The sequence below is a fragment of the Panthera onca genome, chromosome A1 (assembly GCF_046562875.1).
Source record: "Panthera onca isolate mPanOnc1 chromosome A1, mPanOnc1 haplotype 2, whole genome shotgun sequence".
NCBI classification, from domain to species: domain Eukaryota; kingdom Metazoa; phylum Chordata; class Mammalia; order Carnivora; family Felidae; genus Panthera; species Panthera onca.
The window spans coordinates 28000941-28028789 of record NC_138339.1 but is presented as its reverse complement, the minus strand read 5'-3'; the positions used below and the strand labels follow the sequence as shown (position 1 = coordinate 28028789).

Here is a 27849-nt window from a genome sequence, read left to right as displayed (position 1 = left end):
GATTCATAACTTATATTCATATGTTAAGAGTCTGGGATCAGCAATAAAGAAACTAGTTCAACTGAGTTGAACAAATATTTCTAAAATGTATGTGACCACAGAAATCTTTTTCTCTCATTTGGAAAGTTACACCAATTATAACAGTTAATATTAGATTAATTTGATCTTTTATTTTTCTATTTTTGGGGGCACCTTATCTCTTTTTTTTAATCTACCTTTTGCCACATGGACGATGGTTTGGTTTTGCTTTTATTTTTTCCAGTAAATTAGAAGGTACTCATCCTCTTTTTATTTCTACAAGCTATTGCACTTAACGTTTTCCAAAACACTTTACCTGTATTTTATACTTAACCAGAGTCATGGACATGACCGTCTACTTTTATAATCAAGTTCATAATGAAATGGTATGCTTGAATGGCCATATCAAAGATGAGACGTTTAATCCATTTTACTTCCTTTCAACCATTTTCTCAATATTTGTAAGAATAAATTAACATTTTTTATTCAGGTTACTGTCAATCACATATTTTATATTACTTCTCTTTTGTGAATTATTTTATCTATTCAGCCATGTAATCATATTTACAATACATTTTTGCGTAGTTATATGGTTATCTGGTTTCTGTGTACATAGTTTTTGGCCTTTATACCATAATTTTCTTATTTTTGATTCATTTTAATTATCTCTCAGGCAGCTCAAAAGTCATTGTAAGTAGAACAAGGAGATAATTTTTTTTGAATCCTTTTATTTACTTAAACAAATTTCTGTCTGCTTTCAACATAAATAGTCACTTTTCTGTGTATAAAATTCTTGCCTAACCATCTTTCTTGCTTTTTGCCTTTAGTCATGTGGTGGGAAAATCTGAGATGATCCCTATTTTTATCTCTAAGTTAGTAATCTGTTTTTCTTCCTGGAAGTGTATAGGTTTTACTTTGCAATTCAAATACTTTGTCATAATGTATCTAGGTGTAAGCTCTTTTTCTGATTTTCATAGGCTTGCTGAATCATGTCAGTTACCAGAGTCAGATCTTCCATTTGCACTAGGAGTTTTTCCTTTTCTTAAAGCTTCTTTTATGATTTCGAATATTTTTTTCCTTTATTCTCTTTTTTTAAATACGTATTTTCAAAATTTGGATGCTTTATTATAGAGAGATAATTTACATCGAATGAAATACAAAGACCTCAAGCATACCCTAAGTTAGATCAGTTTGCCAAACTCATATATCTGAGTAACTCACATCCGTATCAAGATATTGAACATTCCCATCACAGAATTTCCTCATGCCACTTCCCAAGTAATCCCAATACCAGATGCAACCACTGATCTGATTTCTATCACCTTAGATTGGTTTCGCTTGTTCTGAGTATCATATTATACATATTATATATTATATAACATATGCAATATTATGTATAATACTTCTTTTACGTATTTTTTGAGATTTATCCATGTTGTTGCTGGTGTCAGTAATTCATTTCACTTATTGCTGAATAGTATTCTATTCTATGAATACCTTATGATTTGTTTATTGATCTTCCTATTTGTGGATACCTGGGCTATTTCCAGTTTGGTGTTATTATGAATAAAGCTGCTAGTAACATTCTTGTTAGGTTTGTTGTGGACATATTTTTTCTTTTTTTCTTTTCTTTTCTGTTTTCTTTTTTTTTTTTTTTTTTTTTTTTTGATAATTCTGTAGGGGTAGAGTTTTGAGGTCAAAGACTGGGAATATATTTAACTGTTAAGAAACTGACAACTGTTTTCCAAAGTGGTTATGCCATTTTACATCCCTGCCAGCAGTTTATGAGTTTCAGTTGCTCTATATCCCTGGTGACATTTAGTGTTGTCACTCTTTCATTTTAGCCCTGCTGTTGGGTGTGTGGTGCTGTCTCACTGTGATCATTGGTCTCTCTTTCAAGAGTATAAATTAGCCCTAATTTGATTCTGTGCCCCACTTGATGTATCTACTATCTTGTATCTCATTTATTCCTTTAAAGGAGTACAATGTAGGGCTTCTATATTTTAGGGAGTGTCTGATTCTGTGTCCTAACATGTCAGTTTTGCCTCTTCCTGCCTTCAGTGGACTTATTAATACTATTGTTAATACTACCCAGTTTTTGGTTTCCCTGTAATCCTCCTCATCTTACCCAGCCTTTTATCTCATAACAGCTACCTGTCTGCTTTCACAGGGACTTTTTTTCTACATCAATTGAGAATGAGAAATAGTTTTCTAAAATTGTTTCTGAGATGATGCTTCAGTTTCCTTGCTATGTACTTTATCCACTGTCTGTGCTATTTATTTTTCATGCTTACTCATCCAGGAATGAAAGCCGATCCACTTAGACCCAATATTTGTGAACACATAGAATGTGCAGTGTGTTCTGGGACCTGCTCAGTCTGTACCAGGCTATAAGTTTTCTGGTTCACAGCTGGAGGGCAGAATGACATGTCCTAGTTCAATATCAGCTTCTAACAGGAATGCCGCTAATGTAGTTTTGTGTATAGAGATAAGATCTCTTCTCCCACCGCCTATTCTCCTACTCTCAAAACAGGAAACACAAAAAAGACATCTTTGAGATCTCTTTCTTCCAGGACTCTTCCTTCCTCCCCCCTGTAGTCTTTATTTGTTGGATACGTGTTCTAAGATATCCAGTGCCTGGTCTTGTAAAATCCAAATTCGCTGTTTTCTGAAGGTTGAAACTTTTGTGTGGATATAGAAAGGATGCCCTGCTGTGTTGAAGATGGCTTTAGTAGGAGGGTAGCAGAACAGTTTTCAGGAAAAGAGTGAACTATCTTCCTATCTTCTTTGAAGCCAACAGTTTGGTTTTGTTTTCAGCAGCAAATCATATGTTTGTTGGCAGTTGTGATTCACTTTTCACTGCCATGGGTCATGTTAGTCCCGACATTTCCTCCAGGTTTCTGACTATGGACTGACTGCAGGTCTTGGTTTTTTTTATATAGTCTAGATTTTTCCTTCTCCCTTTCCCTCCTCCACCCCATGTCTTTATAAGGAGTCAAAAATAGGTACTTCTTTCCAGAAACGTAATAAATGTCTTAAGTCCTTTTCAGTTGTAAGATGTTATCATTCTATACACTTCCTCCATGAATCTTGGCTAAATTCTTCACTTATTCAAGTTCAAGTTTGTATGAACGACTACCATGTTTCTCTATTTTACATACATAGATAAATTCAAAACATGATGAACTCTTTATTAGTCTTTAGTATTTTGAAGTGGTATCTCACCAAGAAAACCCTTTTACAGGTGACCAAATGTCCTAGGGGAGAAGAGTGGCAGAAATCTAATTCATCATATTTTTTTACTTCCTTAAAATGGTGATTAAGTGTATGCCTTGAAAGATACGTCATTATCATCTCTGAGTGGTATCTGAATTCAAGTCAACTAACTTTTACTGAGATCTTGTGGTGTATCAGGAACCATACTAGAAAGTAGATATATAGAGTTAGATAAGACGTGATCTGTCGCATTGGGGAATTCAAGGTCTTCCTGCTACCTCTACCATTGTCACGTGCAGGACTAGTAAGTCCAGTCTTTGGGATTTTTGATGTCACTCATATTGTTTAAAAATCTTTTGACTTACAAAGCAGGAAAGAACATCCAATGGAAAAAAGACAGTCTCTTTAACAAATGGTGCTGGGAGAACTGGACAGCAACATGCAGAAGGTTGAAACTAGACCACTTTCTCACACCATTCACAAAAATAAACTCAAAATGGATAAAGGACCTGAATGTGAGACAGGAAACCATCAAAACCTTAGAGGAGAAAGCAGGAAAAGACCTCTCTGACCTCAGCCGTAGCAATCTCTTACTCGGCACATCCCCAAAGGCAAGGGAATTAAAAGCAAAAGTGAATTACTGGGACGTTATGAAGATAAAAAGCTTCTGCACAGCAAAGGAAACAACCAACAAAACTAAAAGGCAACCAACGGAATGGGAAAAGATATTTGCAAATGACACATCGGACAAAGGGCTAGTATCCAAAATCTATAAAGAGCTCATCAAACTCCACACCCGAAAAACAAATAACCCAGTGAAGAAATGGGCAGAAAACATGAATAGACACTTCTCTAAAGAAGACATCCGGATGGCCAACAGGCACATGAAAAGATGTTCAACGTCGCTCCTTATCAGGGAAATACAAATCAAAACCACACTCAGATACCACCTCACACCAGTCAGAGTGGCCAAAATGAAGAAATCAGGAGACTATAGATGCTGGAGAGGATGTGGAGAAACAGGAACCCTCTTGCACTGTTGGTGGGAATGCAAATTGGTGCAGCCGCTCTGGAAAGCAGTGTGGAGGTTCCTCAGAAAATTAAAAATAGACCTACCCTATGACCCAGCAATAGCACTGCTAGGAATTTATCCAAGGGATACAGGAGTACTGATGCATAGGGGCACTTGTACCCCAATGTTTATAGCGGCACTCTCAACAATAGCCAAATTATGGAAAGTGCCTAAATGTCCATCAACTGATGAATGGATAAAGAAATTGTGGTTTATATACACAATGGAATACTACGTGGCAATGAGAAAAAATGAAATATGGCCTTTTGTAGCAACATGGATGGAACTGGAGAGTGTGTTGCTAAGTGAAATAAGCCATACAGAGAAAGACAGATACCATATGGTTTCACTCTTATGTGGATCCTGAGAAACGTAACAGAAACCCATGGGGGAGGGGAAGAAAAAAAAAAAAAAAGAGGTTAGAGTGGGAGAGAGCCAAAGCATAAGAGAATGTTAAAAACTGAGAACAAACTGAGGGTTGATGGGGGGTGGGAGGGAGGACAGGGTGGGTGATGGGTATTGAGGAGGGCACCTTTTGGGATGAGCACTGGGTGTTGTATGGAAACCAATTTGACAGTAAATTTCATATATTAAAAAATAAAAATAAATAAATAAATAAAAATTTAAAAAAATTAAAAAAAAATCTTTTGACTCTCATACAAATATATATTTTTTTCTCTTAGGAGTATATTCTTTCTATCAGGAAAGCTTTGACCCTGGAATAATACCGCATTATTCCCTGGGAGTAATAAGACTGGTGAGGTGAGAGTCTTTGAAGAATAACACCAAATAGCACAGAAACTAAGACTGAGGTTTCAGCAGAGCTCGCAGGGCGTCTTGTAGGTACCCTTTGCTGTGTACAATGAAAATCCCAAACTCTGCTCCTTCGGGAAATAAGCCTGTCCTAGCCATAACATTCAAAACATAGCTGAACATTCATTCTATCATCATATGTAAGTGTGTATTATATACTCTAAGCCCAGTATACTTTTCCATGCAGAGGTAAAACAACAAAGTTAAATTACAATCTTCTTCTGAAAGAAAACTTTCACACAATTGGCCTTTGAAGTATATTCTCTAAAGTACCATGAAAACATTGTCCCATAAAACAGTGTTTCTAAGAAACACATATCCCTGCCTTTGATTTTTCTTGTCACCACCAATAAAAATAAGAGCCATGTTGTCTTCTTCATGACCCTCAAAAAAAAAAAATCTTGACATTCTCAATCTTGACTTGCAACACCAACGATACCAAACAAAGATAAAGGTTGGAAGGGAAAAATACCAACTACCTGCCCAAAATATTTACTATAGCAATTCTGAGCTTTTGGTTTTTTTTTTTGTTGTTGTTGTTGTTTTTCTTTAACTGAGCTTTTGATAAAGACTCAAACTTCCCATGTATGTCCACTAGATGAAAAAAAGGAGTTTTGTTATTAAGAAACCATATTCAAGAAAGAAGTTGGTCCCACTAACACTTTACTTACGCCATGTGAATTATTGGTCTCTTTTACACAGATGTTTATCAAGTTCTTAGCAAAGCTGTGTTAGACTAGTGCAGAGCCCCATCAAATCTGTACTAACAGTCACTGGAACATCATTTAGTAGATTTCTGCTCTCTTTTATGCCATGAGTGGTGGACACTACTTGAGACCACAAATGGGCAGAACGGTGTTACATCCAAAGTTTTGGCGTGACAGGATGCTGTCTTCCTCCTTGTGATGATTCAAGACACAACATAATGATTCTGGTTATGGTAGGAGCTCAAGAAATCTTGGCTCATCATTTCTTTTCCTCCGGTGGGTCTTGCTGGTTACTCAGCAGAATGTCCTGCTGAGCAAGGCATCTTTTGTGGCCACTGTCACCTCTGGCATAACCACATAATTGATATCTAAAAGATATCTTTAACCATATTTTGCCAGGAATCCAACTTCTATAGCATGAGAGTCCATTCAGTTTTCTACTACCTATATAAAAGGACAGCTCAATCTTTCTGAAAGGACTGTTCTCAAACAAGGGAGCATTTAAGACAACATGTCAACAAGATGGCCTGGTAATTGATGCCCCTTTCACATCTAGATAAAATGTGTGGTTGGCTCAGATCCTCTTTTCTTCCCAGTGCCCTTTGGGAGCAGGATCTACTAAGGGCACAGTTGACAATGAGAAGCCATCAGTGATTTATAATATGTTCAAGAACAAGACCAGGAATGGGGCCATTATGTATGGGGCCCCTATTTGATTGTCAGAGGATAGATGCTCCATTACCAAAGGAATCTCCACTGACATTTTCAGAGACACATAAAATAATTGGCACTTGAATGTTTTTTTCAGTCTTTCACAAGAGTACGGGAATGATCTAAAGCTATATTGTATTCATGTCATGTCTTTTTTTTAACTTTATGTACTTATTTTGAGAGAGAGAAAGAAAGCACAAGTTGAGGGAGAGGGAGAGAGAGAATCCCAAACAGGCTATCAGCGCAGAGCCCGACCCGGGGCTCAATCTCACAAATGTGACATCATGACCTGAGCCGTCATTAAGAGTCAGACACTTAACTGACTGAACCACCCAGGCGCCCCTCATGTCATCTCTTTTGTTAGTATATCTTATATTATTAGTTTACTTTCAAACAGATGGCCTCACATATTTTTCTAAAGTAGAAAGAAGTCATGTTATGATCATTCTTAAGAGAATTGCCTAAAATACATTCGTTTAATCTCTCAACCATTTTCAAACTGCTGTTGCCTGCCCAGCATGCATTTAATACACTATGTGAGGCACCAGTATGAAAAGGTGATCATTTTCTATCCTCAAGAAACACACAGTCTAGTGGAGGAGAGAACTGTAGTATAGTCATGGCAGGACCGGGGACAGTTACTGAACAAGCAGAAAGAGAGTAAGGAGGAGATTCTATAGAGGAAACAGCATACACAAGCTTACAGCAAGTCACATGTCCCTGACATTTGGGACAGTTGCAGGTCACCAGATGGGCAGAGCACACAGGAAGAAGTAGGAAGAGACAGCAAGTGTGGCTGAGAAAAGTAGGTTGGGTCAGACTGTAATGTGCTAAGTGCTAAGTGTAATATGGTGCTAAGTGCTTTCATCTGTGATTCAGGGGAGTCACAGTTAGTAGAAGACTTGAAGTCAAGTCTCTTGATTCATAGTCATGGTTTTCTCTGCTAGATTACACTCGCCCCTCCAAACTCAAATGAACACCATGCTGGATTTGACCAGAGATCATTCAATGGAAATATGTAAACTGCCTCTTAAAAGTAATCAGTAAATTCTCTTATTATTATCTCCAGCTTATAGATGAGGAAACTGAAGCATAAAGAGTTAAGTAACTTGTCCAAGGTCATACAACTAGTTAGGTGATTGCAGGCAATCTGGCTTCACAGTCTTTAGTCTTAACTACAACACGTACCTCTTTTGATCTGCAGATCTTTATGGATTTGTGTGTTCTACTGATGTTAGCATCAGTAAGTAGTTACTTAGCATCAGTAAGTTAGCATCTGGAAGTAAGGGCTCCCTTCCAGAATAGAATTGATATCTGGCCAAGTTTGAGACTGAAAGGATGAATGTCTGTAACACAGGTTGGGATCAGGGAATGAAAGATACCCCCTAGTCATGTCTCCAAATATCTTTTTTTTTACCCTTTCCTGACTATTTGAAGAAACCAGGCATCTGGGACTGGGCAGCCTCATCCTGTGAAAGGACAGAGAAGTACTAAAAGGATCTTAAAAGGATATTAACAGATTTGTTGTGACCTCTGAAATACTACAAACACTGCAATTGTGTTTACTGCCCAAGACTTTGAAAGTTAAGGCCTGAAAATCTGAGAGAGAGATTTTGTGCCTGATTAGTATTGGTTGTTTGGTTTTGTTTAAATATTCATGGAGATACTGGCAAAGAAATTGGAATGTAAGCAGGAAAGACAGGCCCTATAAGTGTTTCTCTTTATGCAATGATATTAATAACATCCAAACAGGCCTTAGGGCTGTCTTCTTAGAGCTGTACTTACCAAAGGAGCAAGCTATCATTTTCCTTGGAAGCCTGAATGTTAAATATACTTTTACAACATGATTCAAATATTGTGGTTTTAAAAGTCATCTATTGTGTTTTGAATATCTATAGCTCTTCAATACCTTATTAGGAATTGGTCTAACAATGTAAAGAAAAGCTTTTAATTAACTGGTGTAGGACTTTCTCAACTTACAGTGGGGTCATGTCCTGGTAATCCCACATAAGTTGAAAATATTATAAGTTGAAAATGCATTTAATACACGTGACCTACCAAATACTGTAGCTGAGGCTAGTCTACCTTGAACATGCTCGGAACACTTACATCAGCCTCTAGTTGGGCCACATCATCTAACACGAAGCCTATTTTATAATAAAGTGTTGACTCTCTCATGTAATGTACTGAACACTGTACTGAAAGAGAAAAACAGCATGATCGTATGGGGACAGACTGGTTGTGAGCATGCTGGTTGTTTACCCTCGTGATGGTGTGGCTGACTGGGAGCTGCAACTCCTCGCCACTGCCCAGCATTACTAGAAGGGCTCCTACCACATATCACTAGCCTGGGAATGGATCAAAATTCAAAAGTCAAAGTAAGGTTTCTACTAAATGCATATGGCTTTTGTACCACCTTAAAGTCAGAAAATCGTAAGTCAACGCATCATTAAGTTGGAGACCATCTGCAACAACTATGAGAAGTAGTGATCTCCATTTCCCCAGAAGTGTTTGAGCAGAGATTGAATACCTATTGGAGGGTGATGCTAAGAAAGAATAAGAGTATGATGTCTGAGGCTGGAATAGAATGGTCTCTGAAGGTTCCTTCAGCTCTAACATTTTATGAAATAATTTTCAAGCATTGGCCTGCACAAATACCTTAGCATTCCATTTTGTCATACTCACCTGTTCCAATTGGAAAAGGATATTCAGTCCACTTTTTGAAAGTAGCTGAATCTTCATGTTCATTTTATATCTCTGAAATTTTAGTATATGTTGAGCATAGAGATAGACATTATGTATCTATATACTATATTATAGATATAGATATATACATATAGATATATAGATTTACATATCTTTGTGTGTATGTATATGGAGAATACGTTTAATGGCATTTCATTAATCTTCTGACCGTGTTTACAAGGTAGAACAGGTGTGGTATCTCTATGATTATATTATAGGTGAAAAAACTGGGGCCCAGGATTTTCCCACATCCTCCTGCCTCTGATGCTTATTTGGAAATAGCCCTTTGAATAGAGTCCTTTATTTTATGTGTGGATATTTTGTTCAGTTTTAATTACAATGAAAGCTCCTTAAGGAGAGGGACCGTAAGAAATTTAGGTAACTTTCTATGGATTTTTTCTTTTGTTTTGTTACCCTAGAATGCATTGTTCTTGATCTAAGATTTCTCCTCCTTACACATGGCTAATATTTAAGAAGCACATGTTAAATTGAGTTGTCATACTAACTCTTTCCCAATCTCAGGTCAGAGCATAAGGAGACTGTGCACAACTTGTATCTGATGAGGTATCTACAAGTAAAAGCATCCTGACAACAGGGCAAATTTCAGATAACATGATGCTCCTAGTATCAAACAAGATAAATGTGCAAGGGTGATTAAACAGGACTTCCCTCCATAAGTCAGCTCCTGCCTGAGTCAAATGATACATTTCTCAGAAGCATTTGCAAAACTGGATCCAGCTCTTGATGCCTTAGGGATCTGTATAAAGCCAAGATAACCACCAGATGAAAAGAATTGGTTTGTTTTCCTGTTGTGATGTTGAGAGGCAGTGATAATGGTTTGGCTAGACCCTACTGGAAAGTACAAAAAAAAAAAAGATTCAAAGTCCTCTACTTGGAAATGTATAAGAAATCTCACTCAAGGATCAACTGCATATTTTTACAAGGTCATGGTTTTGCAAGAGACTGGTCCATGTTTTCCCAACTCAATGATTTCACTAAGAACTACGTGTCTTCTTAGAACTGCTAACATTTCTGAGGCATCTTGGTAGACACTAAGTCAAGTGAGCCCACTCCCCAGGGCCAGTCTGTGTTCGAAGCAAACACAGGCCTTATCTCTTGCCATAAAGAGTCATTTGCAATACTCATCAGTCATTCTCCAGCTTTTAACTTAGGTAAGCACAGATCAGCGTCAGCTGTTTTTCCCTTTCTCTATTGAAATGCCCTCAAAACCCTACCTATGCCAACTCTGTGAAAATTCCACCTTTGTTTTTCTTGTCCAGCTTTATTATCACTTCCTTCCCTTCATCTTATCCCCTTGCTCCAAAGCAGTGCTTGGTTGGTGTATGTCACTATCATTATGGATTCTTAAGATGGGACCAGGAGAGTGAGCAATTGACCTTACATGTCTGTTTGATGCAGCTGCCCTGTGTCATAGAAATGGATCTCAGTTTTTAACCACTGTCATGAGATAGAAGGTTCTTCAGCAGCATACTTCATTGTCAAAATGTGGGAGAAGATGTAGAGAAGGTTTCCAGTAGATGGATTTCTGCTCACTCACTCCTACATATCGCATTGCCTTTTGCAGAGTACTTCCAGGGATTTGGTTTTCATTCCATTCTCATAGAAATTCCAGGAAGTATAGATTATCAGTCTCATTTTTCAGAGATGAAGAGAGCAAGGCAAAATGGTGAAGTGGCATGCCCATGGCCATGTGGCTGAGAAGCAGCCAGGCCAGGTCTTGGACATAGGTCTTCTGACACGTGTCATGTCCAGGGCTCCTTTTTTCTTCTCCATGACTGCCTTCCTACTTTCATGGAAAGAATCAAAGCCCGGATGGATAAATAACAACAATAGTAAAGTGAATGATTGGCTTTTTTGCATTTGCTGTGTGCTAGATAACGTACTCATAATTTTAGGTACATTATTGCATCTAGCCTTCATAGGGTAGATGAAGGCTATCATTATTATCCCCACTTAAAGAAGGAACTGGGCTTCAGATAGCATAAGCGACTTGTTCAAAGTTGCCCTGGTTGATAGAGACAGAATCCATGCCCAGTTATTGAACCATGGAATTTGCTAGTTCCATAAAGCTAAAATTTTAGGGGGAAAAAAGCACGACCTTGTGAACAGAATCCTGAGCAAGAAGGATAGAAGATCTGAGTCTGAGTTCTAGCTCTGACTCTGTTCATCTGTTGATTCTTCAGATTGTTTGCTTCTTATTATAAAATGGGACTGGTACTATTTGGCCTGATATCTCGCAGAGGAGGTCCAGTCAGGCCAGATATGCCTAGGGTCTCTCTAAGCTGGAGAGCACCATTTCCAGGCAAGGTATCATTCTTAGTGTTAGAATGAGGTCAGTAGCCCTGGTAACCTGACAGCTCATAGCACTGCCAGAAAGTCTGGGCTCTTCTCTTAGTCCCCTATTCCCTCCACAGCTGTCAGATCATCTTGGTTAAGAAGAGTTTCATTCTTAGAGAATGTGTCTGTGAGAGTATCTCCATTTATATTTATAAAAACTTATTGAGTGAAATTAAGCTGCCCTCTATCAAGGGTATGTTTTTGAGCACTCTCCCCCTGGCTTTGGGGCAAAACAATTGTCAGTCAACAAACTAGATACCGTCACTGCCCTGAAGGTGTTTGTATTCTGAGAATGACTAACAACCTTCTGTCACTCTACAAAACTGAGAGTAAGGCTTTCAGAGGGAAGGTTCTGGGGCAACTTGTGACCAAAGCCAAGACAGAATTGAATTGCTCTTGTGTCCAAGCTCATTGACCATCATGAGAGCAGCCATTTACCAATTGCCTTCTATGAGACGGGTGCATTAAGTATATTATTTCTCCCGATGGCCCCGTGAAGTACTTCTGTCCCCATTTTGTAGAGGAACAAAGTGAGGCTCAGGGAGAAATATTCCCAGAGCTAGAAAGGTTTATACTGGTCTTCCTGGAGCGCCATCCATCCCCTTTTGCCTAAACAACTAGCCAGTTTCAAAGTGCCACCCATCCTCCAGGCCAGCCACTCCTTCCTGCCAGTCATCAACACTACTCAGGGCTTAGAGGACCATGCTGGCAGGAAAGGAACCTTGCATTTTCTAAAACACACACCCCCACATTGGGTTGGGTCTGGGCTATGACCACTGACTTCCCCTCCCCCACCATCATCCCTACTTTTTTAGAGGGGAATTTATCAAAGCCTTTATTTTTCTTGTATTCATTCAGTCCTGGCTCTCTATTTAGTTGTGATGATAGATATAATATTTTTAGAAATTTTGATGCCTTGAAATACAAAATTAGAATTTATGGGGATTGAGGAAACTACAAAATGTAGTGGGAATTGAAATATACAAAATACTGACTTTCAGTGTCATTTACAGGTCTATGATCACCTTATTTCGGAATATCAAAACAATAACAATTACATTGCCCATGTAATAAGCAGATTTTATTTAAAGAATTATAAAGGACAAAATGTAAAGGGGGGGATAATATATTTGAACAACTTAGTTTTTTTTTTTCAATTTTCAAGCTTTGAATGAAAGTTTTTTTAGAAAGCGTTAAAAATTCTCCTATATTTCAGTCTCTCTAAGGTAAACTTATAGCTATAAATGATGCCTCAAAAACCCTTCTATAATTATGTGAATCACAGGAAATTGGTGGACAGTTTTACTCCTAGTCCTGTAGTACCAAAGAATAGATCACAGAGAATAGATCTTCCTTTCAGAAAATCACATTTTCATCCAGATACGTTATCTGCCTCACAGTCATAACTACTTTCACATCTGCGAGATCTTAAACTGAAAATGTCCACAAATCACACAGCCTGGCAGGGTAGGGGCAATCGGGAATAAGGGGCTCCACACTGAATTCTGTCTCTTGGTTGATCTTGCGTTTCTTCTATAGCATTTCTTTACATTTAAGAAAAGCCCAATTGTCTTATGAACTGTATGAGCCTCTGTAATCTTTTGGTGAGGTTGGGGGACTTACAGCCACATTTCTATGCATTTTCCCTTGTTTTCAGGCTTTGAGGAAAAGAAACCCTGTTCAGACACTGGAGCTTCCTACCAAGGGACTCCGCTTTCTCTGTGGCCAGCTCTAGAGAACCAGAAATCCAGCCTGTCAGGGACAACCAACATCACAGGAAGAAGACACATAATCAGCTCCTTTGAGCCTTGTTGTTATTGTGGTGGTGGTTGTTATTTAGGATAAAATTCAAGGGGGACAGATCAGCTGGCTGCAAGGAAAGTTTTGTGTTTCTTGGCTTAAGCAGATCATTGGGCTAACAGGTCACCTGTAGAGAGAGTCTGCAGTTCATTGGGGACACCACTGTCAGAGCTGTGGTAAACACAGTCTAAGTGACTGATTTTTTAAAAATTTTTAAAATATTTATATTTGAGAGAGAGAGAACGCAGGGGAGGGGCAGAGAGAGAGGGAGACAACAGAATCCGAAGCAGGCTCCAGGCTCTGAGCTGTCAGCACAGAGACTGATGCGGAGCTCAAACTCATGAGCCATGAGATCATGACCTGAACGGTGGGATATTTAACCGACTGTGCCACCCAGGCCCCCCCAAATGACTGATTTCATAACCTAAGCCAGGTAGGTGTTACATGCTTTTTGGTGGCAGAGAAGGAGTGAAGAAAGAACAAAGACCAAATGGTGGAATTTAGTAATTAAAAACAAAGCAGGAAACAAACCAACAAAATTTCTTTCAGCAGCCAACATATTTTCCTGTTTAGGGAACTGTCGTTTCCTACTTTAACCACAAATAACAAGTAATAAAATAAATTAAGAATAGATGGCCAGTCGTCTCAATAGGGGCAGGGAAGTTAGACCCAGGAGTTCATGAGCTTGTCTTTGGGGAAAGGAGCAAGGCAAAGAGAAGATGGAAATGCCACTGTCCATTCTCTGAAATCGAGAGACTTCTGTAAGCTTCCAGCAGAAACACACCTTTTGTCTGATGCCGAGGAGACCCACAAGAGCTTACCAACTTTGCAGCTTCACTGGGGACTCCATAGAGTCAGGGCATGATATAATAGTGTTCTGTTTGTGTACTCTGACAGGTGTAAGACAACTTTACTAAGTTCATACTCTGCTAGGGCTGGGGACCAGCACAATGTGAGCAGGAAAAGAGAATCCTTCTGCGGGACAAAGTTTTCTCTACCCTCTGGCTCTCAGAAGGGCCCTGAGATGTCTACAGCAGGCGTATCAAATCTGTCAGCACAATTGACAAATTCCTGAAGTGCATCTGTCTGTGCTCCGTCCTTGAGAGAGCCGAAGGACGTTGCAAGAGGGATTGAAGGGCTGGCTAGAGAAACAGTCCCATGTGCATCTACAGTATGACACCCAGGAATGCACCACCCATGTGAGCGCAGGTACGAGCGGCTGGTTTGCCCTCTTGCCAGAACGGGCATTGCTCCTTTGGCTGCCCGGCCCGTCCTCATGCTGTTGTATGCCCAGGGAGCATCCCCAGGGGCCGGTGCAGATCCAAGTTGGCAAATTCAAGTGGTAAGGGACCCCTGAACCTTACCAAGTTAATCAAGGATGTGTGTTCAGAGCAGCACTTACTGGTGACAGAGGCTTCCTGAAAGGGGTGAGTCTCGGCCTAGCCGGAGAGTGCCGTCTCAGGTACAGTGCCAAGTTAGTGCACTGGTTTACCTCCAGTCTGCACCCACATTTACTCCTTCTAGCTCCTTCTCTCCAGCCTGAAGACTGAATGTGTATGATGAGAGGATTGGCAGTCCTGGTCACAAGGGACAGAAGCTGAGCTGAGGGGTGGTGGCACAGGTGCACACTCAGGAAGAGCTTAATCATTCATTCAACTGGGCTCTAACCGCATCTTCAGTCCCAGATTTGAGCCAGGAGGGAGCCTACCCACAGCGAAGCCCAGCAGTTGGGGAAGCAGCCAGAGGAAGAAGAATTCACCTTCTGGCTGAGTAGTGTTCAAAGACAGAAAAGAAAAAAGCAAAAAATGATTATAGCTTTAAGCACTTGCACTGTACCTGTGAGTCCCTCCAGGTCCTAGAGCAGAGCACGCAGGGAGAGCTGTCCTCTCCCTCTTCCTTTCTCGTGTGTGACTTTCTTCTTTAAATTTATTCATTTTTTTAATCTTTTTTTTAATATGAAATTTATTGTCAAATTGGTTTCCATACAACAGCCAGTGCTCATCCCAGCAGGTGCCCTCCTCAATAAATGTATTCATTTTTGAGAGAGAGACAGACAGACAGAGCATGAGTGGTGGAAGGGCAGAGAGCAAAGGAGACATAGAATCCAAAGCAGGTTCCAGGCTCTGAGCTGTCAGCACAGAGCCCGACGTGGGGCTTGAATTCACAAACCATGAGATCATGACCTGAGCCAAAGTCAGACACTCAACCAACTGAGCCACCCAGGTGCCCCATGTGTGACTTTGTATTTCTCCTCATGACTGAAGTTCTTGGCAAATTGATTTACCTTGGATAAGAAAAGTTGGGGTCAGAAGAAGGTGGCTCCCAAGGACCTACATGTCCTTGCTCCTGAGACCCATTCCCGGGAGGAGTCTAGATTGGCCTCCACTTAGTCTGCTTGCAAACAACTGAAGTATCCCACCAGTGGATTTGGGCTGCTACCCAGGCTCCCAGGCGGGAGGTCCATATCCCCCTCCTGTGCAGCAGTCCTCACGCAGTAGCCCCCGGGGAGTGAGGAAGTTTATTTCAACAGGAACAATTCTCTTGATGACACAAGTCCTGTGAGCTGAGGTTTGTTCTGCTTTTGCTCATGGGGGTCCCAATTTACCCCCTGCTCTTTATCCACTTTCCTTCTAACCCCCTAGCGGATAGTATTGCCATCTCCACAGATAGTATTGCTGTCTCCACAGATAGTATGGCTCTTTCCCGTGCGAGACTCAGAATGTGATTTTGTAAGATGCTCCAACTAGGGCAGTCATTGCCAATCTCCTCAAAGGAGCAATAGGACTTCTCTTCTCCTGACTGCCATTGCAATGGCTTCCTTTGGTGGCCAGAGCCATGGACAGTCAGAGCACATTAAGCATCTCTACTCTGATAAGCAAAACCTTGTTGACTTCTTTCCTGTTTTGCCCTCAAGGATGCAGGGAATTGTTAAGTGCATCCCACAACCCTGCCATGTCTCCTTCAGAAAACTTGGAGGCATCCTCCCAAAGGTGTGATGGTTTACTATGCCCTGGGTATCTTGTCATGCTAGGGTAGGAGGTAGATGAGAAAGCTATGCCTTTCATATGGCCACCCTCACACCCAGCTTTCCTGTGTATCATAATCCTTAATGCCACCAGAAGAGGGGTTAGGATGTTCCAGAAGAAAATGGTTGGCACAGTCAGGTTAAAAGAGATTATTCTGAAGCTCTGGCTCAAATTTTATACAGCCATTTATTCACCTAGTGTTTACTGGGCACCTACTATGTGCTAGGGTTCTAGAGCTACAAGGTGGATGACAGATGCTACTACCACAAAGCCAGGGGAGTTGAGTCGGGCAGACCCTCATGGCCAGTGACGATTCTGTGATCAAGGCAGATATCCTTTGGTCCCAAGGAGGCTTTGCTGTGGGGAACTGCCCCCTTGCACACTTCTCCTGGTGGGAAGAAGAGATAAGGGGTGAGGAACAAGGGTGCAAGGAGGTGCTTCTCCTGAGGGGATTCAGGTGCTTGAGAATTCCTTCAAGAGTTTCAGTTAGCCTTAAGCAACCCAAAATGTGCTTGCCTTTCTATAAGCCCCTGTTCCCTGTGTGTGTCCAGTTTCTGAGTGGGCAGACAGCATGTGAATGAGAACTTTAAGAAGGTAGGACTATTCTTTCACTCTTTTTGCCTTTGTCTATTTAATTTCCTCTCTTCACTTTCTTTCCTTTTATCCTGCCACACACTGGTCACCTTTCAAAAAGCTTAGTGGCCCCTCCCCGCCTACAGGATTGAGTTCGGACCTCTCAGCTTGCCCTTCCATGGCATGCAGGCTCAGTATGGGACTGTTGAATATGGCATCAGACTGAACCATTCTCATGGTCTTTTTCAGTATCTGTATTTCACAGGGGTTGATGGGCTGCTTCTTCTGGGAACCTGAGGGTTAGTATTTTTCCTTGAAAATCAATTTTACTTACTACATAGAGCCTGTTAAAGACAAAGGTCCTCTCTCCAACCCCGTACCCCCAGCCAAATCCAATAGACCTATGTGAGCAAGCCTTGCCCTGACCCCAAGCTCTGACCCTTGGAACAAGCTGAAACAAAGTGCACCCTCACGTTATTCAGCAACAGGTTGTCTTGCCTGCCCTATCCCTATAGCTGAACAGTGATTACAATCCTCTGTACTTTAGTATGTAGATAAATGATTAACAGTGAGTTGTACCTTTTCCCGGGTTGTAAAAGGATAACTGGTTAGAGTCCCAATGTTCTCCTTGTCAGCATAGGAAATGTAGGAGAGGATATCATCTCAGGCTACTCGCCTCTAAGACTCATAGCTAACATGTGGCAGGTTCCAGCTGGGAATCTGAGTACGGTGACAGATGGCAAGAACCTCACAGGTGAGCCTTGGTGACTTTCACCTTTCTTAGTTTCGATCCTTTTCTTCCATCTTTCCCTTCTGGGATTGGGGATGGGCAGGGGACAGGGAGTATGACTAGGATATCAATGGTTGTACAAAGTTCTCTGTTTTGATAAGAAATGGACAAGGACACTGTGTGTTGACATAAAGACCAACATAAAGGCCCACTGCAGACCCTAAGTATTCCAGGGGAAAGTGTGGGTCTGGCATGGGCGCAAAGATAAAAAGGCCAGCGTGATAATATACTGTCAAGATCATATGACAGACAAGTCAGTCTTAGGGGAGTGGGAAGGGGCAAACTGGTGGGGTGGGGGGGGCAGGCGGGGTAAGGAGTAAAAGACACTGGAGTCAAGGATGCATTGTCTTGATGTGGCGTTGGAAACATCTCCAAATCCAGCGGGAAGGTAGAGAGAGAGAGACACCAGCCAGTGAACTGTATGGAGCCTCTGGAGCTCGTCCGTGCCAGGGGCGAGTCTGGGTGATTTGGGGCCAAGGTGGTTTGTTTGTTTGTTTGTTTAGCAGGCATCATTCTTTAGAGCAGCCGTTAGTTTACAGAAAAATTACAAAGAAAGTACAGACCGTTCCAGTGTCTCCCAGTCTCCCCTACGTACAAATTCCTCCATCGTGAACATCTTGCATTAGTGTGGTACATTTTACAATGATGAGCCAATATGAATACATTAGTGTTAACTAAAGTCTGTGGTTTACATCAAGGTTGACGCTTTGTGTTGTACAGTCTATGTATTCCCCATTACAGGCTTGTATGGTATAGTCTCACTGCCCTAAAGGCCCATTTCCCCCAATCCTCCTTTCTCCCAAACCCTTAGCAACCCCTCATCTTTTTACTCTCTATATTTTGCCTTTTCCACAATGTGCTATAACAGGAATCATATAGCATGTAGTCTTTTCGGATCAGCTTCTTTCACTTAGCAATAAGTATTTAAGTTGCCTCCATGTCTTTTCATGGCTTAATAGGTGATTTCTTTTTAGCACTGGGTAATATCCCATCCTATGGGTGTGCCACAGCTTGCTTATCCATTTGAGCAGACTTTTCAATGAGTTACAAGGCAGAAACAAAGGAAAGAGCAAATGAGAAAGTAGAAAGAGCCATGAGAAGCAGAAGGCCTGGGGCAATGGAATAACTTGAGTGCAGAGGCCTGAACTGGCCTAAGGCAAGGTTCTCGGGACCCGTGCTCAGTGGGAGAGGCCAGCTCCTCAATGACCCCCTTCCCTGCTCTAACAGGGAAACCATAAGGGCTGGAATCAGGCCAGCTTTGTTCTGAGAGCCCGACACATTGCAGGCATCCAATAAATAGTTGTTGAGCCATCTAAACTTCCAGAATCTTTTCTAAAGAGCAAGCTTGCCCGATCACCAGAAGATCTGAAGCTTCTGAAGCTGGCCAGTCATCTCAGGCGGGTCTCAGCTGCCCACTTGGCTGAGCCCCTCTTGTGCCCCAGGGTAGGGCAGAGCTTGCCTGGGTTATATGGAGCTTCCCTTACTTAATTCACCTGCTGCATTGGGAATGGATCTCTCTTGCCCCATCTTCATCTGCCTTGTGAGATGTTCTGTGGATATAGCCAGAGCCAGCTGTAGGGAGGCAGGGAAACCCAAGGGAGATTCGGGCCATGCTAACATACCAGGTCAAAAGGCATTCTCGCCACAGGATCAGAATTACGTTTTTCAATCCAAACACATGGCAGCAAAATTAGCCAAAACAGCTTCTGTAGAACAAGCAGGGTGATTTGGATGCTAAGAAACAGCTTTGAGGGGAAGATGCACCATGCCTTCGGCTCGGAAAAGATGCTCACATGCAGGAGGAAAGCCATAACATTTGCAGTCCGTAGGTGGGGGTGGTTGGAGTCCAGCCAGGGGAGTGCAGCTGGGTGCAAGGGGTATCCCTCCCAGGGATCGGGTAAAGCAGGTCAAAATTTGCAGGACAAATAGAAATCTGCCAGTTATAGATTACTACCTCAGTGGTGCTCCCTGAGCAAAAGAGCATGTCACTGAAGACCTGGTATGTTGGTGCAACATCATTGCTTAAAATCTGGTCCTGTCCTGGGGAATGATACTGGTGTTCCTTGCTACCCTCATTACTTTCCCTCAGTGTAATGAAAACGAGTCCAGAAAGACTAGGAGGGTATTTAGCTTGGGATCTGTTCCTATCCTACCCATTGTGTGTGCTTGTGTGACTTATATAATCAGCACGAGGATGGAGAGCTCTTGAGAATTTCTTATCTAAGAGAAAGAATGTAGCGGCTACTTGGCCCAAAGACTGTTCTGAACCATGGGGCTCATCCTGAGACACAGGATGACTTCTTGTCCCCACTGTTACATAACTAGGGGAGTCAGGGTTACTGTAGATAGTTAATTAGACAGAGGGCAGAGGTGGAGTGAGGAATAGCTGCCTTCCCAGTGTGAAGCACCAAAATGACCATCCCTGAAGAAAGGGGACCTGTCTATGGGGTGGGTGGCCCAGTGTCGATTCTGTATGTTCCCAGAGGGGGCAGCAAAGTGGCCCAAACATCTCCATATAACCGGAAACACAAGCAGAGGGGAGTCAAGCTCACAGCATAGTGTCAGCTTTGGGATCAGCTGGCCTCTCCTAATGCATTCGCATCTGGCCACTTCTGCTGCACCTGGCCAGTGTCTGGGGCGTTGCTTGCACATATGGACCCCCACAAAGCCACCGCTAAGTTTTCTGTATCCAAAAATTCCTTTGAGGAAGATCATGTCTGTGCCTCACCACAATCTGTTTTCTTGGGGCAGCAGCTATTTAGGTGCTTTCCAGCACAGAATTTTCATCTTAATTTCTTGCTCATTTGCTTTTGTCTTCCTTTGGAAGATCGGCTCGTGGACATGCAGGGCAGAGTGCACCATTTGGTAATAGTGGTGAAAAGACGGTGCTAGCCTCGGTTACTCCGCCCTGGGAATATGCAGCACGTTCCACACAGTCCTCCTCCTCCCGCCTCCCACTCACGCTTTTCCTCCCTCACTTTCCAGAATACTCTTTAGACTTAGCTCCTTCTATCTTGGTCTGTGTCGTTCCTTCCCACCCATTCTGTTTGCTAGCCACAGACATTGGAACACATTGAAAAATCCACCCGATAATGAACGTAAAACAGCATGGGGCCCAGGGCCCCCAGGAAATTGGGATGTGGTGGGGAGAGGAAGGCACAGAGCTGCGAAGGGCATGCCAGGGCAGGTGCTGGCTCTTTCACAAGGAGCCCTGAATTTCTGGGGCCATTAAAGGCCAAACATTTATGACAGAGCCCATGCCCTTACTGCTTATACACAATTATAGGTCACTCACTTACTCATGTATTCTCAGCAAATGTTGATTGAGCATCAGTTATATGACAGGGTAGGCCTTGAACACAAAGATAAATGAAATATAGCCCTTGTCCCCAAGAAGCTTGTGGGAGACACAGACGCCTGGACCAACAATGATGACAACAAGTGTGAGGAAGTCTGTGGTCCTAAAAGACACCCAGGCAGCGGGTCTGCATGAGGAAGCCGGGAGCCCATCTGGGCTGATCTGGGAAGAAGTCATAAGGACTGGACATCTGAACTGAGTCTTGAAGGTAAGGTTGAGAGGAGGAGGGCACTAGATAGCATGTTCCTGGAGGTGCCAGTGCAAGGGCAAAGGCACCGAGAAAACAGGAGGTAGTTGGGTGTAAAGTAGCTGGAGCGGCCCGAGTGCACAGCCTGGGGAGAGTGAAACCGGAGAAGGCAGAGCCGGCTCAGGATGGAGAACTGGGGACCGGAGAGGTGTACAATCAGATTTACACGTACAGAAGGAAACCCTGGCCAAACAATGTGGAGGATAGCTTAGAGGGAGCAAGACAGGAAACACAGAGAACACACTGGAGGCCAATACAACAAAATCGGCTGGAAATCATATCCTCGGAAGCCTTTCTCCACACCTGCCCACCTCAGGTTTCCTGCGGGGGGAAGGCGAGCGGAAGAAAAAGGCCTTGCAGGAAATTCATTGGTTCATCCTGTTGTTTCTGTGCTGCCGGTGATGATAATGGCTGTGTTCTACAGTCACCATCATGGAAGATCACCATCACATAAACATTTCCTTCTAGCCTCCAGAACTGTGAGATAATATGGCCTGTCGTTCAAGGCGTTCGGCTCTTGGTACTTTGTTACGGCAGCCCCAGCACACCGAGACATGCGGGAAGTCCAGTGCTCCTATATTACCTGTGGAGACGGAGGCACAGAGAGAGCCCTGCCTCCTTTGAGTGAGGAAGAGACACACCCATGAAATCTCCAAGATCTCCCCGGGGCAAGTCCGGGTTACGTTCTAGTCTGAATGTTGGGCAGCCCAGCCAGCATTACAGTGTCACATTACAGGAGAGCCATGAAGCAAATGTACTCATTACGCCAGCACCGCCAGGTAGAAATATGAGGCACCTGTGTGCTGGGGACAATGTTCTCCTGCTCCCAGTATTCTTTTTTTTTGTTTGTTTAAATAATTTATTGTCAAGATGGCTAACATACAATGTATACAGTGTAGTCTTGGCTTCAGGGGTAGATTCCCATGACTTATCACTTACTTTCTATACCCAGTGCTCATCCCAACAAGTGCCTTCCTCAGTGCCCATCTCCCATTTTCCCTGCCCCACCACACCCCCACCCCCATAAACCCTCAGTTTGTTTTCTGTATTTAACAGTCTCTTAGTTTGTCTCCCTCTCTGTTTGTAACTTATTTTTCATTCCTTTCCCCCATGATCTTCCATTAAGTGTCTCAAATTCCACATTTGAGTGAAAATTATGATATCTGTCTTTTTCTGACTGACTTATTTCACTTAACATAGTACCCTCCAGTTGTCTGGTTTGGGAAGCAAGGTAATGCTGGCTTCATAGAATGAGTCTGGAAGCTTTCCTTCTGCTTCTATTTTTTGGAACAGCTTGAGAAGCATAGGCATTAACTCTGCTTTAAATGTCTAGTAGAATTCCTCTGGGAAGCCATCTGGCCTAGGACTCTTACTTGTTGGGAGATTTTTGATAACCAATTCAATTTCTTCACTGGTTATGGGTCAGTCTAAATTTTCTATTTCTTCCCAATTGAGTTTTGGTAGTGTGTGGCTGTCTAGGAATTTGTCCATTTCTTCCAGATTATCCAGTTTTGTGGCACATAAGTTTTCATAGTATTCTTTAATAATTATTTATATTTCTGTGGTGTTGGTTGTGATCTGTCCTCTTTCATTCATGATTTTATTTATTTGAGTCCTCTGTCTTCTTTTTGAGAAGTTTGGCTAGGTGTTTCTCAATTTTTATTTTTTCAAAAAACAAGCTCTTAGATTCATTGATATGTTCTATTGTTTGTTTTGTTGTTTTTTTTTTTTTTTTGGATTCTTTATGGTTTATTTCTGCTTTAATCTTTATTATTCCTCTTCTTCTGTTTTGGGCTTTGGGCTTTCTTTGCTGTTCTGCTTCTAGTTCCTTTAGGTGTGCTGTTAGATTTGGTATTTGGGATTTTTCTTGTTTCTTCAGATAGCCCTAGATTGCAATGTATTTTCCTCTTAGGACTGCCTTTGCAATCTAGGGCTATCTGAAGAAACAAGAAAAATATGTCATGTTTTCATTTTCATTTGCTTCCTTATGTTTTTTAATTTCTTCTTTAATTGCCTGGTTGACCCATTAATTCTTTAGTAGGAGGCTGTTTAACCTCCATGCATTTGGAGGCTTTGCAAACTTTTTCTTGCGGTTGATCTCAAGTTTCATGGCATTGTGATCTGAAAATATGCATAGCGTGATCTCAATTCTTGTATATTTATTGAGCACTATTTTGTGACCCAGTATGTGATCTATCTTGGAGAATGTTCCATGTGCACTCAAGAAGAATGTGTATTTGGTTGCTTTTGGATGAAAAGTTCTGAATATATCTGTCAAGTCTATCTGGTCCAGTGTATCATTCAAGGCCATTGTTTCTTTATTCATTTCTGCCGAGATGATCTGTCCATTGCTATAAGTGGAGTATTAAAGTCCCCTGCAATTACTGTACTCTTATCAATAAGATTGCTTATGTTTGTGATTAATTAATTTGTATATTTGGGTGTTATCAAGTTGGGGGCATAAACATTTACAATTGTTATTAGCTCATCTTGATGGATAGACCCCATAATTATGATATAATGCCCTTCTTCATCTCTTGTTACAACCTTTAGTTTAAAATCTAGTTTGTCTGATATCAGTATGGCTACTCTGGCTTTATTTTGACTTCCAGTAACATGATAGATTATTCTCCATCCCCTCACTTTCAATCTGAAGGTGTTCTCAGGTCTAAAATGGGTCTCTTGTAAGGCAGCATATAGATGTATCTTGTTTTTGTTTTTGTTTTTTTATCCATTCTGATACCCTATGTCTTTTGATTGAAGCATTTAGTCCATTTACATTCAGAGTTATTATTGAAAGATATGGATTTAGTGTCATTGTGTTATCTGTAGGTTACATGCTTGTGGTGATGTCTCTGGTACTTTGCAGTCTTTGCTGCTTTCCACTCACAGAATCTCCCCTTAGGATCAACTGCAGGCCTGGTTTAGTGGTCATGAACTCCTTCAGTTTTTGTTTGTCTGGGAAAGCCTTTATCTCTCCTATTCTGAATGCCAGCCTTGCTGGATAAAGGATTCTTGACTGCCTACGTTTCCTATTCAGCACGTTGAATATTTCCTACCATTCCCTTCTGACGTGCTAAGTTTCAGTGGACAGGTCTGGTGCTACCCTTATGTGTCTACCCTTGTAGGTTAAGGCCCGTTTGTCCCTAGCTCTTTTCAGAATTATCTCTTTATCTTTGTTTTTGCCAGTTTCACTATGATATGTCGTGATGTTGACCTGTTTGGTTGATTATGAAGGGAGTTCTCTCTGCCTCTTGGACTTGGATGTCTGCTTCCTTACCCAGTTTAGGGAAATTCTCAGCTATAATTTGTTCGAATAAACCTTCTGCCCTTCTTTCTCACTTCTTCTTCTGGAACTCCTATGATACGGATATTATTTCATTTCATTGAATCACTTAGGTCTCTAATTCTCCCCTCTTTCCTAGCCCTCTTTTTGTCAGCTTCCTCATTTTCCATAATTTTATCTTCTATTTCACATATTCTCCCCTCTGCTTCTTCCATTCTTGTTGTCACTGCATCTAGTTTATTTTGCATCTCATTTACGCATTTCATAATTCATTGTGACTATTTCTTAGATCCTTGGTTTCTGCAGCAATAGATTCTCTGCTGTCTTCTATGCTTTTTTCAAGTCTAGCTATCAGTCTTATGACTATTATTCTAAATTAATGTTCAGATATATTGTTTATATCTGTTTTGAGCAATTCTCTGGCTGTCATTTCTTCCTGAAATTTCTCTTGAGAATTCTTCTGTTTCGTCATTTTGGCTAGTTTTCTGTCTTTTACGTGTCTTAATATCTTATTATGTGTCTTGCATCTGCAAATACTACTATATTAAAAAGGGGGTCATACCCTGTCCAAGGCCTGGCTCTTTAGGAGGCCTTTTTAGAGTGTGTTGTGTGCTCTCTGTTGTTGTGTTTCTGGTTGTTTTATCTCCCTCCTCGTAGTGGTGGTTTGGGCCTTCCACCAGGTGTGCTTTGATTTGTTCATTGAGGTAAATGGGAAAAATGAAAAGGTGGGTGGTGGAAGAAGCCTTATCCCATACAAAGAAAGAAATGACAGGAGAGGGGAAAAAGGACCAGGCAGAGTATCAAAGAAACTATAAGGCATAATCCAGAGAGAGAGAGAGGAAAATAAAGAAGAAGGAGATAACAGAAGAGGTGTAAAAAGAATAGAGCAAAAATGCCTGACTAAACAAACAACCAGAACAGAGAAATAAAGAAAGAAGATATATATATTATATATTACAGATATAATACATATAATATAATATATATAATGTATATATATAATAAGAATTGACCAAAAATCAGATGAGAAAATGCAAAACGGCAGTACAGGACAGTTGTGTGTTGGTGCCTGGACCTGGTGGCTGTCCTGGTCTGGAGGAGAGGCCATCTGGTTCGGTCAGTGTCAGTCCTGCTCTAGTAGACAAACGGTTACCAGGCCCGGGAGGGATGATGTTTGGTGTGAGTCCCACCTCCACTGGGGCGCCACTGTCCTGTTTCCTGAAACCCTACCATGTTGGTGATGGGGAGAAAAGGGCGACACCCCAATCTCTCCTCCCTTGACCAGGTGTCTCAAACCATGCTGTTCAGGCAGCCCTCACAGAGCAGCAGGGTTGGCAGGCCCGTCCTGCTCCATGGTCTCCCGCACCTCCTAGGTGCTCGGCTGGGATTCAAAACCTGATGTCTTAAAGGATCCCACTGCCTGGGGACCGGTTCTGGGGCAGTGCCACTCCACCCAACTGACAAATGCCCTCTGGCTGGTGCTTGCAGAGTCTTTTGTCCTTGGAGGGGTAATAAACCCTCTTCCCACAGTACTTGAGGGAGGGGACTGCTCTTTCCCCATGCGCCCTGAGGTTGCTACCGAGCCCGGGGCTGACTGCCCTTCCCTCAGGTGCGCACACACCATGGTGGCTCCAGTCCAGAGAAAGTCGCCCACCCCTGAATACTCTGATATTCATTCCTAAGGCTATTTGCAAAGTACAAACTGGCTCTCTCCATTTTTCTTGTTCCCCAGCCCATGCTCCAGAGAGGTTTTTCTCTTGTGCAAATACAATCCCACACTTCTACAGCCTCTCCCTCTCTTCCTTTTGTCTCCCCACCTAAGGGGTTCCCACCCACCTCTGAGCCTATGCCACTTGTTTTATTTCTCCTGGTTTGCAAACACGTACCTCTTCCTGCCAAGCTGTCTCCATATACCTGTAGAGATGTTTCTATCACTCTGTAGCCTGGATTCCTGGAATTCTAAGTGTTCTGACCTCAATACTGCTGAGTTTGAGGGATGAGGGAAATTTTGGTTCCCCTACTTCTCTGCCATCTTAACTCCTCCCTCTCTGCTCCCAGTATTCTGAACAGAAACAGATGCAGCCAAATGTAATCCCGACTTTCCTCCTCCCCATATCCCTCCAGCCTTCACCACAAGGAATCAATAGGCTACTCTTTTTTTTTTAATGTTTATTTATTTTTGAGAGAGAGAGAGAGAGACAGAGCATGACCAGGGGAGGGGTAGAGAGAGAGGAAGACACAGAATCTGAAGTAGGCTCCAACTCTGAGCTGTCAGCAGAGAGCCTGATGTGGGGATCCAACCTACCAACGGTGAGTTCATGACCTGAGCCGAAGTCAGAAGTTCAACCAACTGAGCCACCTAGGTGCCCCACAACAGGCTACTCTTAGAATGACAAACACCTGGTCAGAGTGGAGACAACCACTCTGGTTCCTTGATAAACCTCTACCTCTCATTCCCAGCAGTGTGTACATATAAATTACACCAGTGTCACTGCTCTGGCCAGGAGTCCCGGAGTTAATCAATAACAACCAAATTCATAGTGATCCGGGACTAGGTCTTGTTGCAAGGCTTGTACGTTTTCTAGGAGCACGTTTCCATGAGGACTTTGCCCCCATTGGATTCATCATCAGGGCACAAGACAGAGAGACAGACAAATATCAGGCCTGTAGTTTCAGCTAGAAGAGACCCCAGCCTGAAACCTCAGGGAAGTCACTTGGAAGATTTTCCTAGGAAAGTGGACTTCCCTATTCGACATCTCAACCAAATGGGTGTTTAGAGAGAATAAAAGTCACATTATCTTAGAAGGAACTGGGGTAGTCTGGCCTGACTTGGGGATTATTTAGAAAGAACATCATTCCTTGTACAAAATATCTCTAAATGATGGTAAACTGTCAAGAGAATTTAATTTATTGCCTACATACACCCCCCCATGAAATTAACACATTTTGGAAGTTAGGTTGGAAGAGAGATGGGAATTCATTTTGTCCCTTCTCAGTGTATGAATCAGGCTTCTGAAATTACAGGACAGTCCATGTCTAGAGAGCAAGACTAATACCTCCGAGGTCAGTTTGCTTCCTGCCCAAGGAAATCTGGAAGCCTAGGATGCTTCAGAATGCCCTAGAATAGAT

At 42.0% G+C, this 27849-nt stretch overlaps 1 protein-coding gene across 2 annotated transcripts in view; it reads left to right on the top strand.

Moving 5' to 3' along the window:
- Positions 1-27849, top strand: part of PRLR (prolactin receptor) — a 165030-nt gene that overhangs the window by 21591 nt on the left and 115590 nt on the right. Inside the window, exon 1 of one of the 2 annotated variants that reach the window (XM_060634472.2) lies at positions 17659-17793. The exons of the other annotated variant lie outside the window; for it this stretch is intronic. The gene's annotated coding sequence lies outside the window, so the exon portion shown is untranslated. Of the gene's footprint in view, positions 1-17658; positions 17794-27849 lie in introns of those variants that run through there. 2 annotated transcript variants of the gene reach the window in all.